Here is a 16477-nt window from a genome sequence, read left to right on the forward strand (position 1 = left end):
ACATCACTGCGGACAAGCACAGACAATTTGAAGCAAGAGGAATGTCAACAAATAAGCAAAACACTTTTGCAAGGAGTGCCAAAAACAAGCAAACAAACCCCCCCCCCCAAAAGAAACACACACAAAAAAGCAAAAATCCACCACCCTGAAGGTTAGGTTTTTCTTTCAGTTCCTTTTGGGTTCCTTAGTGGGTGTTTTCTCCTGCTCCTTGGATTAGACACATGGGCAGTCCCATGCAATCACCGATAAGCCCGAGAAGTGGATGGTGTCACAGTGCTATGTAGCCAATCAAGTTTGGCAATATGATGATATCACTGAGGATAAAAGGTAAAGGTACCCCTGCCCGTACGGGCCAGTCTTGCCAGACTCTGGGGTTGGTGCGCCCATCTCACTTAAGAGGCCGGGGGCCAGCGCTGTCCGGAGACACTTCCGGGTCACGTGGCCAGCGTGACATCGCTGCTCTGGCCAGAGCCGGAGCCGCACACGGAAACGCCGTTTACCTTCCCGCTAGTAAGCGGTCCCTATTTATCTACTTGCACCCGGGGTGCTTTCGAACTGCTAGGTTGGCAGGCGCTGGGACCGAACGACGGGAGCGCACCCCGCCGCAGGGATTCGAACCGCCAACCTTTCGATCGGCAAGCCCTAGGCGCTGAGGCTTTTACCCACAGTGCCACCTGCGTTCCCAATCACTGAGGATACCCACAGGTAATTGGAAGCAAGAGGTATGTCAATGAATAAGTGAAACACTTTTGCAAGGAGTGCCAAAAACAAGCAAACAAAAAGCCCAGAAACAAAAAAAGCAAAAAAACAACAACAACCCTATAGCTTTTCCTTTCCTTTTCTTTTTTTGGGCAGAATTGAAAATGCTGGCAAAAAAACCCCAAAACCCACTTGAGTATTTTCAGCTCAGCTATAATTAGCAATAATGTCCTTTCCACCAGCCTATCCATAGGCAGTTGCATTAAGCCTGTTGCGTCAGGAGCTGAAGCAATGCAGCAGCGCATCTCCATATGGATCTGCAACCAGTCTGTGGAGGCAGATGAAACTGAAAATGGCTGGGAGGTTGCCCTGAAGCAACTGAAGCTTTAAAGTTAGTTTTCTGTCTGGGAGAGAGCCAGGCAGGGTGCGGGGGCACAAAGCAGGCGGAAAATAAGAAGACTTGAATTACAGCATCTCATTTGCTCTACTTGTCCCTTCTGCCCAATGGAAATCAACTTCCAACACCAGGTGGGATGGCATCTGTCTGCGGGGTGGGGGGGCGGGGGGGGGGGCAAACGTGCACAGCTGTCAGTTCTGACAGGTATCAGAATCATTTTTACGAGCGCACGCATCATTATCCACGCTGAACTTGATAACTCCATTCTCAGTGCGCCATCAAGCAGGCCAATCGCTTCCTCTCCAGAGGTGAGGTAGTTTTTAATCCAACAAGTGTGGAGGACTAAAGGAAGATCCATCTTCTCCTGCTAATCCTTCCCAGAGAGCCCGCCGTAGATGCTTTTCTAACCATGAGCTTGTGAATGAAAATGGTGGCATCTGTGAAATTGTTCTGCACCAGCAGTAAGGAACCCCCAGCCTGTAGGCGTAATGTTTCTACCAAGTGGTACCCACCTGCCCTCTAGATGTCAGTGTCAAGGAGCTGTCAATGAGGCAGATCAACCACAGAACAGGCACACACACACACACACACACACACACACACTGCAGGCATGGAATAATAATAATAATAATAATAATAATAATAATAATAATAATAATAATAATAATTTATTAATTATACCCTGCCCATCTGGCTGGGTTTCCCCAGCCACTCTGGGTGGCTTCCAACAAAACACTAAAATACAATAAATTATTAAAAATTAAAAGCTTTCCTAAACATGGCTGCCTTCAGATGTCTTCTAAAAGTTTGGTAATTATTGTTCTCTTTGACATCTGGTGGGAGGGCGTTCCACAGGGCGGGTGCCACTACCAAGAAGGCCCTCTGCCTGGTCCCCTGTAGCTTCACTTCTCACAGTGAGGGAACCGCCAGAAGGCCCTTGACGCTCAGTGTCCTGGCTGAATGATGGGGGTGGAGACGCTCCTTCATAATTGTGGATGGGGAAAATGTTACCCAACTCAGACCACATTAATGGGATCCAGAATTCTGTCTAATCCTCTTTAAAAGCCAGATAGGTTGGTGGCCATCACTGCCTCTTGCAAGAGTGAGTGTCATAGTTTAACTAAGTGCTTTGTGAAGAAGCACTTCCTTTTATCTGTCCTGAATTTTCCAAGATTCAGCTTCTTCGGATGCCCATGAGTACTAGCATTGAGAGAATCTGTCGTTGACACACACACAAACACACTCTCCCACCAAGCACACATTGCCTCTTATTGTATTGACTTTCATCCTTCAAGTTAATTTCAGGGCAGGGAGAAGACCACGTGGGAGCTACAGGAGGTCTCTGTGTCTGCAGGTGATGATTGAATCATGAGCTATGAGCACTAGGTGCAGCGGAAGGGGAAGGTGTCAAAGCAGCAACAGCGAGGGGAGACAAACAGGATTTAAAACTACATTGTTAAAAATAATCACATAGAACATTGGGGAGGACATAAAAGTAAAAGGGTAAAGGGACCCCTGACCATTAGGTCCAGTCGTGGCCGACTCTGGGGTTGCGGCACTCATCTTGCTTTATTGGCCGAGGGAGCTTCCGGGTCATGTGGCCAGCATGACTAAGCCGCTTCTGGCGAACCAGAGAAGCGCACGGAAACGCCCTTTACCTTCCTGCCAGAGCGGTACCTATTTATCTACTTGCACTTTGACGTGCTTTCGAACTGCTAGGTTGGCAGGAGCAGGGACCAAACAATGGGAGCTCACCCCATCATAGGGATTCAAACTGCCGACCATCTGATCAGCAAGTCCTAGGCGCTGTGGTTTAACCCACAGCGCCACCCGCGTCTCAATGGGGAGGACATAAGTTGGATCAAATGCTGCATGAGCTGTATTCTTCTCATGCAGTGGGACTTCCCTTCTTCTCTCTCCATACTCTCTCAGAATCTGCCCCAGAGACTCCCCCAACCCCCTGGAGCAATTTTTGAGGATGTTGGGGGAGGCCTTCAGGAGAGAGCCCAGGTGGGGAAAGTTCCATTGCTACCACAGAATGAGGTAGTTGTACAGTAGTACCTCTAGTTACAAACTTAATTCGTTCCGGAGGTCCATTCTTAACCTGAAACTGTTCTTAACCTGAGGCGCGCTTTAGCTAATGGGGCCTCTTGATGCCGCTGCGCTCCCGGCCCACGATTCCCGTTCTCATCCTGGGGCAAAGTTCTCAACTCGAGGTAACTCTTCCAGGTTAGCAGAGTTTGTAACCTGAAGCGTTTGTAACCTGAGGCGTTTGTAACTTGAGGTACTGCAGTACTCCTTTGAAATCACTATTTTGGGGTTGAAAATCAAATCTGGAGATTGTTTGAGGCTGTCAACGCCGTCACACACTAATTTCCAAATTTTGGGAGCCCTCCAATATCAATAAACCAAAAGGTCAGAAGTGACGCATCTTCAATTTACAGGCAGAGAGACAAAGAAAAATTGTTTTGAAAATGGCTTTGAACATGGTATTTTGAGGCAAATTCCAGCATCCTTTCTGGATCAAAGACCAGTTTGTCAGGCCATTAATACAATCCTATAGATCAGTGTGGGTCTGCAGACCTCAGGGGGGTCTGTGTAACCCACCCAGGGGGGTCTGTGGCACCATTCAAATAACAAAAACTACCATGGAGATATCAAAAATATTCAAAAGTAGGGGGCCCATGACTTGGCTTTTGGGGAAAAAAGAGGTCCTCACAATTTAGCTGATTGAGAGCCACTGCTATAGCCGCCTACTCAGAAGAAAGCCCCATTGAGTTCAGTGGGACTTCCTCCCCAGGTAAATGTGTAGCAGAAGTGCCATCTTCTTAAAGGGATTGAGTGGGCCTGTGCAAGACATTTTACAACATCATGACGTCATGCACATAACAGCTCATGACGTCCTGACGGTCTGTGCACAGTGCCAGCGGGCGGAACCAAATGCCTCCTGAATATTGAAGGGGCTTGGTCCCCTCAAAAATACTTTGGGGACCCTGAAACTTCCTCAGCCCCATGGTGCTTGTTATGTACTGAGTTGAATCGGATCCAAAATGCAGCAGTCTGATCGGTCCTAGAACAATAGGATTCAGAATGTAGCAGTCTGATTGGTCCACAGGAGCCACCCAATCCAGCTCCAGGTGGAAGTGAATCCGCAACCTGATTGGCCTACAGGAGAATCCCGGAATTAGCCAATCACATGGGGCCCATTGTGTAAATAATGTATATAAAGCAGACATTCTGGGGGAACTTCCATTCCTCCTCACCACTATGAGCTGAATAAAGAGCATGAAATCCACTCTCGACTCCGAGTATATTTCAGTGCTCCTTGGTGTATAGGATTGCAGCCTTAAAGGATGTGAGGCAACCACCAAGAGTCATGAAAATACCATTTCCTCTGCAGAATGGGAAGCTTGATGCTCCTCCGAACTGAAATCTGGCTCCTTAATATTCCCAGTAGCATAGTTCACACACTTTATCACAAAAGGAGCTTTGAGTTCTTGGGGTTTAAGCTTGTCCTTGATTAGGTTGGCTTGGAATGTCTCCTCACCCCACCGTATTGTTTGCCGGTGTCTGATTGGAATGCACAAAAGCCCACAGTTGCTAAGATTAAGGCTTTGTTTCACAGTTCTTGGATTACTTACTAGGTAGGCCCCCATCTTTCGTTCCTCTGCTCATTCATTTGCCAAATAGGTTAAAGGTGCTCTGAATTGGTTGGGCTTAAACTGGGATTAGGAACCACGTGCAACGTTCAAACAATGGGTGGCTTTATGAACCTTTTTTAAAGCCTACCTTCACAGCCACTCAACTTTTTTTTTTAAGTGTGATGATGCCAATAGGAATGTCTGGTCTTTTTACAGGTGCTACCAGACTGTTACTGCTTTCAGGTGAGATTCAATCACCTATTTTCAAAGTTGGGTTGCGTGTTCAAAGTGAATCGGAGATTTTTTTTTCATAACCAAACCGCTTTCCCTAAAAAGTAATTGAAGGTGCAAGATAACCATTTCTCTCCTCACAAACACATCAGAATGGAGGGTCAATAAACAGATCACATGGAAGCAGCTTATTGGTTCAGGTTTCACCTTTTTGACACTAACCTTATACTGCAAGTAAATCTACTAGTTTACTTTCCTCCCTCGTTGCTTTTACTCTCTGTTTTATCATTTCGATTCCATTGTTTCCATCGCATTCACTATTGCTGGCTGCCCCTGAACTACGTACGCATATCAAAGGGCAGAGTGGACATTTGTAAAATAAAACGATCAAATAAAACAAGATAACGTGGAATGAATGGGAAAGGGCTGGAACATTTTTCCACCTGTGAGCTTTGCTTGATTCGAAACTCCACATCAAAGCCCAGCTCCCCTCTCGGCTATTTCTTCTTGTCCCCACAGAAGGTGCTCAAACCCGTAAACATGTTTTGTTTTCTAGGGAAACCAGCCTGGCAACTCCTGAATGCAGAATTCCACACCCACCCTTGACCCAAGTACATACCGAGTGTACATACGGTCTGGTTTGTTGAGAATGTACTCGAATATTTATATAGATTCTTTGATGTTCTTCTCTTTTGAAGGCCTTCAGAATATCTTCCTTTGTGCCCCACCTGCAACACCTCTCACCACCACCTTGAGAACAAACTGTCATATTCTGACTGTGATGTGATGCCAGTGACGCTGAGTAGGAACCAAAGTGTTCCAAAAATGGTTGTATGGAGGGAATTTAATAAGGAGGAACACTAAGGAAGGAATAGAAACCAACAGCAACACAGCCATTTTATCAGCGGCATATTTCTCCATGTCAGGGTGTGGGACTCGTCCTTTGGGTAGGGAGTGGAGGTTCCCCAGGCAAACAAAGTCTAAGAAATGTTCAGCTATCTATACTTACGTTGTGTTTGGAGCATGACAAACCAGGAAAATCAAGTGTCCAACTAGAAAAGGTTCTGGACTTTACGGTCCATCATGTATAATCGCTTTGCTTAGCTCCTGGAAGCAACTCCAAGAGAAGTACAGTGGTACCTCGGGTTAGAACTTAATTCGTTCTGGAGGTCCGTTCTTAACCTGAAACTGTTCTTAACCTGAGGTACCACTTTAGTTAATGGGGCATCCTGCTGCCACTGTGCTGCCGCCACAAAATTTCTGTTGTCATCCTGAAGCAAAGTTCTTAACCCAAGGTACTATTTCTGGGTTAGCGGAGTCTGTAACCTGAAGCATCTGTAACCTGAAGCGTCTGTAACCTGAGGTAACACTGTACTTCCTTTCCCTTGGTGCCAGGCTTAATCCAAAGGAACCACTATCCTGCATATCCATATAAGGTTCAGGTTTGCATGTGTCACCTATTCTTGCTGTTATGGAAGGATGAAACCCGTAGCAGAAACAGTGGAACCTCGGGTTGCGAATGTGATCCGTGCGGGAGGCACGTTCGCAACCCGCAGTGCCGCATCTGTGCACGCACAGGTTGCGATTTGGTGCTTCTGCGCATGCACGAAGCACAATTTAGCACTTCTGCGCATGCACGAGCACTGGAACCCAGAAGTAACCAGTTCCAGTACTTCCGGGTTGTGCGCCGCGCAGAACCCGAAAATGCGTAACCTAAAGCATTTGTAACCCGAGGTACCACTGTAAAGCGATTCTGAAGGAGAAAGAGCATTGGAGCTCTCAGCGCACCTGTGAGATCAGAACTTGGAAACAGCCAATTAACTATTGGGGGATGGTATGTAATTTCTATCGAGGCTTTATTTTTTGGTTTTGCCTCCATTTTCTATGTGATTTTCTAGTGATGTTGCAAACTATTTTGCTTTTAAAAAAAGAAAAGAAATATTTACCTGAAGGTTCATTCTTTCCCCTTCCTGTCAAGTCTAGCTAATTATCTTTGCACAGGAGAGAATGTTTTAAGATGGTGTGTGTGGGACGCGGGTGGCGCTGTGGGTAAAAGCCTCAGCGCCTAGGGCTTGCCGATCGAAAGGTCGGCGGTTCGAATCCCCGCGGCGGGGTGCGCTCCCGCTGCTCGGTCCCAGCGCCTGCCAACCTAGCAGTTCGAAAGCACCCCCGGGTGCAAGTAGATAAATAGGGACCACTTACTGGTGGGAAGGTAAACGGCGTTTCCGTGTGCTGCGCTGGCTCGCCAGATGCAGATTTGTCACGCTGGCCACGGGACCCGGAAGTGTCTCCGGACAGCGCTGGCCCCCGGCCTCTTGAGTGAGATGGGCGCACAACCCCAGAGTCTGTCAAGACTGGCCCGTACGGGGCAGTGTGGGATTCTAGAATGCAACAACCTGATTGGCCTGCAGGGGCAGCCCAATCAGACCCCAGGAGGAAGTTAATCAGCCTATTAGGCTGGTAGGAACCTAGGATGCAACAACTGATTGGCATGCAGTAGCAGCCAAATCAGGCTCCAGGAGGGAAACAGAATCAACCAATCAGATGGGACTCATTGTGTAAATAATGTAAATAAAGCCTGAGGTTTTTTGGGGGAATTCATTCACTGTTTTTCGAGCTGCAATAAAGAGCATTAAATCACTACATGACTCTGAGTATATTTTGGGGGGGACGGACGGACACCAGAAATAAGGTCTTTGCCACAGCTCCGACACAACCACACTCCTGACCTTGTAAAGGCCCTGCGTCTTCAAGGGTATATGAACGAGAATTTAGTCAGCCTGCTTATGGCAGACTCCGAACAAAATACAGATCACAGGTTGCGCCTAATTGTATGTGCTGGTTTTATGAGACCCATGGCCACTGAGCCAAGACTGTTGGTGTCAAAGAGCTATTGTTCAAACCTCCTCGGCTGTAATGTATGCTCTGTTTCCTCCTCCGCCAGCCCTCCGTGGGTTCTGCCTCCTTGGGTCATTACCCGCATTTCATTTCAGAAACTGCCATTCGCAGCCATTAAGCATTGGTATTAAAATACATGATGCATTAGTCCTATATATAGGTGGGAAATGTGGATAATGGTCAGAACGTTCCCTGAACTGGAAGGTTTTCGCTTTGATCCACCAAGAGCAAAAAGAGAGGGCGAAGGGCGGATGCAGAGTCCTTCCCGCAAAATTTGCCAAAAGAACGAGCCGTCTTGTTCACGGGGCCTGTAGCTCAGCATCCTTCTCCAATGTACTAATGCACTTTCTCGTCTATAGTATTTCTCTCATATATATATATATGTGTGTGTGTGTGTGTGTGTGTGTGTGTTTTTAAACATATCATTTTCAACAATAATTAAACATACCGTATTTTTCACCCTATAAGACGCATCAGACCATAAGACGCACCTAGTTTTTGGAGGAGGAAAACAAGAAAAAATATATTCTGAATCTCAGAAGCCAGAACAAGAAGGATCGCTGTATAGCGAAAGCAGCGATCCCTCTTGCTGTTCTGGCTTCTGGGATAGCTGCGCAGCCTGCATTCGCTCCATAAGACGCACACACGTTTCCCCTTATTTTTTAGGAGGGAAAAAGTGAGTCTTATAGAGCAAAAAAAAAAAGGGGCAGATGTCAAGGAGATAAGGAACTATTTTACTTTTAAAAGACAACTGAAGGCGGCCCTGTTTAGGGAAGTTTTTAATGCTTGATGCTTTATTGCTTTAATATTCGGTTGGAAGCTGCCCAGAGTGGCTAGGGAAACCCAGCCAGATGGGCGGGGTATTAATAATAATAATAATAATTAATTTATCACTAAAATAAATGATAAAAAGGCAAACAGCTAATCTGAAACATGTTGATCTGAAGCTGATAGCTGATCTGATAAGCCAACTCCCAAAGCGGTTCTAATATAAACCAATGAACTTTCAAGCACAATGTAATATATGGCTATTTATGTTGAAGAAAGACTGGCTGTTTAAAAGTGAAGGGCAATGCATATGGAACAAATACAAAATCCACACATTTCATAGGATGCTAATGAAATCCTGAAAAGATGAAAAGCTCTTGTTGATGAGTAAAATGCAGGCTCCAAATCTATTTCACAGTTGACCACAGCTGAACCAAAACGAATACTGCTCAAACTGTCCACATTCCATAAACCTTCACATCTGATACTATATACATCTGTTATCTAGCTTAAAAAATGCAGCAGGGTGCTGTAATTTTAATGCAAATTGCAAACATCTTCTGAACTGGGGGGGGGCGGAAATTAGTGATGGATCTATTTTGACTGTTTGTTTTTAACTTGGTCAAATAAATAGTAAGTAAATTGGAACCCTCAAAGCATTGCATGTATCAGGGATGAGCAGTGGCGTAGCGTGGGGGGTGCAGGGGGGGCCGGCCGCACCGGGCGCAACATCTGGGGTTAGGGCAAATCCACGGGTTAGGGGGCGCAAATCCACGGGTTAGGGGGCGCAAATCCACGGATTAGGGGGCGCAAATTACTTGCCTTGCCCCGGGTGCTGACAACCTACGCTACGCCACTGGGGATGAGGACTTCTGTGGTTGGACTCAGCCACGGGCCACTAGTCAGGGATGATGGGAGTTGTAGACTAGCAATGTTTGGAAGGGAGTTTGGAGGCTCCCCATTCCTGGCACAGATTCACACAAACATGTCGACTGCACATTTATCTCAGGGCATTTCTGACTCTAAAGTTTTCTTCCTCTTTTTTTGGTTCTTAGGACTGATGGTTGGTCCATTATTCTGCTTGCAATACGCACAATATGCAAGTTGTGAAGCTGAGGTCCTCATACAACTGATGAAAGCCCTCTGGGAATATTAAGTCCCACTGCTAGGGAGCAGCTTCTACATGGAGGCAACTTTCATTGTAGACAAAAATGCCCTGTGCAAATCAAAACTGAGGAAAATATTTTGATTCCAAAGGAGAATAGGGTGCAGCCTAAAGGCACATGATGTGCCAATCTTGTTATAGCTGAGCAAATATGTGTCGATGATGATGATGATTTATACTGTCCCTCTGTCCCTCTGTCGGGGACAGAGGGTGGCGCTCGGGGGGGAATTGTCATCGCGCCACTTCTTGGTGTGTGGAGTGCCTCAGGGTGTGATTCTCTCCCCGATGCTTTTTAACATCTTTATGCGCCCCCTCGCCCAGCTTGTCCGGAGTTTTGGGCTGGGTTGCCATCAGTATGCTGATGACACCCAACTCTATCTGTTGATGGATGGCCATCCTGACTCGGCCCCAGACACACTGGCGAGATGTCTGGAAGCTGTGGCTGGATGGTTACGTGGGAGCCGGTTGAAGTTAAATCCTTCGAAGACAGAGGTCCTCTGGCTGGGGCGGGACAATATGGGATTGAGGGGGCAACTCCCATCTCTTGCGGGGGTGCAATTAGTGCCAGCACCGTCCGTTAAGAGTTTGGGTGTAATCTTCGATCTCCCTCTCTATGGAGGCGCAGATTACAGCTATAACAAAGGCGGCATTTTTTCATCTCCGCCAAGCTAAGCAGTTGGCCCCTTATCTCTCTCGCCCTGACCTAGCCACTGTGATCCATGCGACGGTCACCTCCAGACTGGATTATTGTAACTCGCTCTACGTGGGGCTGCCCTTGAGACTGACCCAGAAACTCCAGCGGGTGCAGAATGCCGCAGTGAGACTCCTTATGGGGTCTTTGCTGCGAGATCACATTCATCCGGTACTATACCAGCTGCACTGGCTCCCGGTGGAGTACAGGATCAGGTTTAAGGTGCTGGTTTTAACCTTTAAAGCCCTATACGGCCTAGGACCCTCGTACCTACGGGACCGCCTCTCCTGGTATGCCCCACAGAGAAACCTACGGTCTGCAAATAATAACATCCTCAAGGTCCCAGGTCTCAGAGAGGTTAGGCTGGCCTCAACTAGAGCCAGGGCCTTCTCGGCTGTGGCTCCAATCTGCTGGAACGCTCTGTCACAAGAGACTAGGGCCCTGCGGGACCTGACATCCTTCCGCAGGGCCCGCAAGACAGAGTTGTTCCACCAGGCCCTTGGTCAGGGCGCAGCCTGACTCCCTCTTCTGGCAACCTGCACAGAATCTTGCTTAATCAGTTGCCATTAATTTGATTTTAATTGATTTTTATAATGAAATATTTTTAGAATGTGCGATTATCTGATTGTTTGATTGTTTGATTGTTGTTAGCCGCCCTGAGCCCGGCTTCGGCTGGGGAGGGCGGGATATAAATAAAATTTATTATTATTATTATTATTATTATTATTATTATTATTATTATACCCCAGCCGGCTCCCAACAAAATACAGTGGTACCTCTGAATGCGAACGGGATCTGTTCCAGAGCCCTGTTCGCATCCTGAAGCAAACATAACACACGACTGGTCATCTGCACGTGTGCAGGTGTCGTTTTGCCGCTTCCGTGCATGCGTGTGACATCATTTTGAGCGTCTGCGCATGCGTGAGCAGCAAACCCCGGAAGTAACGCGCTCTGTTACTTCCGGGTCACTGCGGAGTGTCACGGCTAAAATGGCCTCTGTTTCTTTAATGCGAATAAAGCTGGGTCAGCATGACTCAGCGGTCTGCACCAAGTTGTATATATAAGTGAGAAATGTTAGTTTGTTGCTGAGGCTGGTGTCTGGTGTTTGGGTTGCTAGGTGCTGGTGTGTATTCTTATTCAGTCGTGTTTTGCACAAAGACTTTTAAGAATAAAACTCTGCAAGAATATTCTCGTGGACTCTTTTTGTGCCGACAAGGGTCTGAGGACCAGGCTGAGGAGACAAAGGGAGGTCAGAACCCTTTCCTCCTTTTTGCTTTTTACAAACACTGACACGGAGCGCAACCTGAAAATGCTTATCCTGAAGCGTATTCATCCCGAGGTATGACTGTATTAAAAACACAATACAGCATTAAACATTAAAAACTTTCCTTAACAGGGCTGCCTTCAGATGTCTTTTAAAAGTAAGATAAAACAAAATAAAAAAAATCCTTCCAGTAGCACCTTAAAGACCAACTAAGTTAGTTCTTGGTATGAGCTTTCGTGTGCATGCACACTTCTTCAGATACCTGCATGCACACTTCTTCAGATACCTGCATGCACACGAAAGCTCATACCAAGAACTAACTTAGTTGGTCTTTAAGGTGCTACTGGAAGGAATTTTTTTATTTTGTTTTGACTATGGCAGACCAACACGGCTACCAATCTGTAAAAGTAAGATAGTTGCTTATTGCCTTGAAATCTGCTGTGAGCACGTTCCACAGGGCAGGCACCACTACCGAGAAAGCCCTCTGCTTTCTTCCCTGTAGCTTCACTTCTCACAGTGAGGGAACCGCTAGAAGGCCCTCGGAGCTGGACCTCAGTGTCTGGGCAGAACGGTGGGGGTGGAGACGCTCCTTCAGGTATACTGGATCGAGGCCATTTAGGTCTTTAAAGGTCAGCACAAACACTTTGAATTGTGCTCGGAAACGTACTGGGAGCCAAAGCAGATCTCTCAGGACTGGTGTTACCGCATATGGTCTCGGCAGCCACTCCCAATCACCAGTCTAGCTGCCGCATTTTGGATTAATTGCAGTTTCCGAGTCACCTTCAAAGGGAGCCCCATGTAAAGCGCATTGCAGTAGTCCAAGCGGGAGATAACCAGAACATGCACCACTCTGGCAAGAGCTGGTAGACAGCTGCCCTGGACACAGAATTGACCTGCACCTTCATGGACAGCTGTGAGTCCAAAATGACTCCCAGGCTGCGTACCTTGTCCTTCAGGGGTACAATTACCCCATTCAGGACCAGGGAGTCCTCCACACCAGCCCGCCCCCTGTCCCCCAAGAACAGCACTTCTGTCTTGTCAGGATTCAACCTCAATCTGTTAGCCTCCATCCATCCTCCAACTGCCTCCAGACATTCAGGTCAGGCCACGGATAGGAAATTGATTGGGTACACCACATAGGCAGTCTTAAGATCCATTGCGGAAAATAGGCAGGATCCAGATGAAACCAAAATAGAGCTGGAAAAAACAGAAGATGGAAATTTGAATTTTTCAGGGAAAAATATGGACGGATAAGTATAGTTGACATGAAAAGAGACTGGGATACAAGGATTTGGGTGTGGATTAAAGATTGTATAATAACTAATTATGGACTGGTGCTCTAATACATAAACACAGTGAAGAAATCTAGGGGAAAATGAAGAAGACAGACTGAATGTTTCCTAATATTGGAGGTAACTTTGTGATGTTGGATCCAAGGAGAATCTATTGTAGACTATTATATTATTTGGAGAACTTTTCTTGGACTTACTGCATTGAAAGAACTAATGAACTGGAGAGTCCTGGATTAAAGACTGGAAAATCACCTAGCAGAGGGGGAGATCTGAATGCTAATTTGGACTGAACATTTGACTATTTTGAAGAACTATTGCATATATAACTGACAGACGGATAGTTGGAAGTCCTATTTCCTTGCTTTCTGTCCTTCCTTAATTCCTTCCTTCCTTCTCTTATTTCTTTCTTTAGTACTTTCTATTGCTCTTTCTCCATTCTTTCATTCTCTTTAGGTTAGTTTGACTTTTATTGTATTTTGTATTGAAAACTTTTAATAAAAAAATGATTTAAAAATAAAAAACCAAGTAGGATCGAGTTGAAACAGAAACAGAGCTGGCCCTACTATTTGACGAAGTGAGGCAACTGCCTCAGGTGGCAGATCCCTCCTTACCACCGACTCTGGGCTGTTCCTCACCTTCGGAAGAAAGAGCCTTTCCAATCTTAAACTAGCTCGTTCTTTCCGCTCTCTAAACTGCTACTAAACGGAATTTGGATCTGCGGCAACTTTATGTCAGCTTCTTTTACATGGAATTGCTCCCTTAGAATTCCTGACCAATGCTGGGTACAAGACCGCTGGTTTATTGAAGATCAAACTCTCTTACAGTCCTACCTTGGTTGTCGAACACCTTGGTACTCATCCATTTTGGCTCCTGAATGCCGCAAACCCAGAAGTGAGTGTTCCGGTTTGTGAACGTTCTTTGATAGCTGAATGTCTGGTGGAGCTTCTCTGGCTTCCGATTGGCTTCAGGAGCTTCCTGCAGCCATTCAGAAGCCGCACCTTGGTTTCTGAACATTTTGGAAGTCGAACGGACTTCCAGAATGGATTCCGTTCGACTTCTGAGGTACCACTGTATTTTCCGTCTTCTCCTCTCCTTGGCAGCATCCATTGAGAGCAGTAAGAAAAAGTTGGACTACGAAAGAGAAATCTAGCCTGTTGTTTCCAGAGCAGTCATTCCATCATAATGCTCTATGCACCACTGTTAGCTCCTGAAGACAGAAACCAGTTTCTAAACCTGGGAGGAGGGGAGTATTCAGAAGCCAGAGTTGCAGAGTTTCCACCCTCTCAGTCAAATCTCCATGTTTGCCCACCCAAGCAAAATTTGCAACTGAGCTGGCTGGCTTCTTTTAAAAGGTTTAAAGCAACAGCTTGGGCCTCAGCGAGAAAGGGGTGAAAAGGCGAAATGGAAAGGGAAGGGAAAAAAAAACATATTAGTGATATTTTGTGGACTCTGTGAAAGGTAGGGATATGTGGCAATCAGAAATGGAGCTTTGTAGCATCACAGCTGGAAGCTGAACGCAGGCTGGGGCTTGCTGAGTGTTCAGTTCTATCAGTCTTACACAGTGTAACCGAACTTGAAATGTAATTTATTTTCTTGGCACTCTTGTGCCCTAAATTGCATTTGGTTGAAAAATACAGCCGGATGGTGGTGTTTTAACTATTTCTGCATCCCTGATGTAGCCAGTATCAGCGGTGGGGGAGTAGAGACAACACTGATGGTTCTAGTAGAAATGTGTTGTGACTCAGCTGTGTGTTGTTGTGCTGCTGGTTTGTAAAGCTTCTAGAATTTTTTCCAGAATGTAATCCCTGCCCACAGGCATGGCACAAGAGGAGGAAAGGGATGGGCAAGGAAGAGGAAATGGGAACTCAAGGCACCAGTTACAAAACCGGGCTTATGATCAACCAGTCGGAATGAAGAGAGTTCAAGGAGAGGCATTTTAGCTGCTCTTCCTCCCACCCATCTTCCTCTGTTGCAGCCAGGGAAAATGCCTTAACGTAATATGCTTATGAATAATATACAATTATTAAGGAATCCGGTGGCTGCCGACCCACAGTAGGTGAGCACATGAACATAGGACGCGGCCTTCTGTTGAGTCAGATCATTGGCGCATCTAACATCTGGTCCAAATACCATCAGCTCTCCATTGGAAAGTCACCAGGGCCCTTTGGCAAACCTAACTGGGGATGCCAAGGATTGAACCAAGATCTTATCCATGCAAAGCTTGTGCATGCAGGGCCGGCCCACCCAAGAGGCAAGGTGAGGCAGCTACCTCAGGCAGCAGGATCCACAGGGGCAGCAGGTCTAGTCTCCAAGGAATGTATTGCCCACTGCTGCTGCTGCCATGGTAGCAGCGGCAGCTGCGTTGCGCTCCTTTGACCTGCCGTCTCCTCTGCAGCCCTGCTCCCAGTGGCTTCTTGGCAAATTGGAGGCGCTACTGGTCTCCTCCCTCCCTTGTTCTGCGGGTATAGGGTAGTATACTAAACAAACAAAAAACAAATATTCACTCATCCCTTCTTCCCTCGTAGGGGGCAGGGACTTGCCTCAGGGTGTGATATACCATCCATATATCATTTTCATATAATTCTCTTTTAACAATATACATGTTCTTGCCCATCAGCAGTCTGACCATTGCATTCTGCATCAACTGGAGCTTCTAAACTAGACCCAAGGGCAGTCCCACATAGCACTGCGGCTTCAAGGTCACCAACACATAGACTACAGTGGTCAAGCTATCCCTGTCCAGGAATGGCCAGACCTGGAGAACCAGACTACGTTCATAAAAGGAACTGCTAGCCACAGAAGACACTATAGGTTTAATGCTGAACCTATAGACAGTTTGCTTGTTCTTTGAAGCACAGACAGGAGGAACAAATGAACAATGGGGCAGGAAGAACTTGGAAGCAGGTGGTCCGGGAAGTAGCAACCCACCCCCACTGAAGTTCTATCTCAGCCACCCCCAGCCTGGAGGTTTCGAGATGTTTAGACTACAGCTCCTTTTACTCCAGGCAGCGTTGCTGATGGGCTGATGGGAATTGTAGTCCAAAACATCTGGAAGACACTAGTTTGGGGAGGGCTGTTCTATACTCTAGGCTGGGTAAGAGACAGTTAATTAAGTTTAAAAGCTTAGGGAGCAGAGAGATCCTTTTTTATTGTGGGGCGGGGTTTGAAATTGCCAGAAGCGCAGAAACCTGATTTGAATTTTCCTATTATGTTCCCTGCCGAGATCTCAGAAACAACCCTGCTTAGACTCTGTGTTTTGCAAATACAGACAGTTCTTCAGTGTTAGATTTCTTAGCATGAAGCCCAAAAGACCTTTGCTGTTCGGATTTCAAATTAGGCCTTTTGCAAAAAAAGAAAGAAAGAAAAGATAGAAAAAAGATGAGAGAAACAGATTTTGGACATTATTTTCAGCTGCATTTCCAGACTCTGAG

General features: G+C 46.4%; 1 long non-coding RNA gene across 1 annotated transcript in view; it reads left to right on the forward strand.

Moving 5' to 3' along the window:
* Positions 1-2464: 2464 nt before the first annotated feature.
* The window catches only part of LOC307220595, a 248679-nt gene continuing 234666 nt past the window's right edge, over positions 2465-16477 (forward strand). Inside the window, exons 1-2 of the long non-coding RNA XR_013840965.1 lie at positions 2465-4980; positions 5525-6113. This is a non-coding gene — a long non-coding RNA (uncharacterized lncRNA). The remainder of the gene's footprint in view (positions 4981-5524; positions 6114-16477) is intronic.

Source organism: Podarcis cretensis (assembly GCF_951804945.1).
Source record: "Podarcis cretensis genome assembly, chromosome: 7".
NCBI lineage: Eukaryota > Metazoa > Chordata > Lepidosauria > Squamata > Lacertidae > Podarcis > Podarcis cretensis.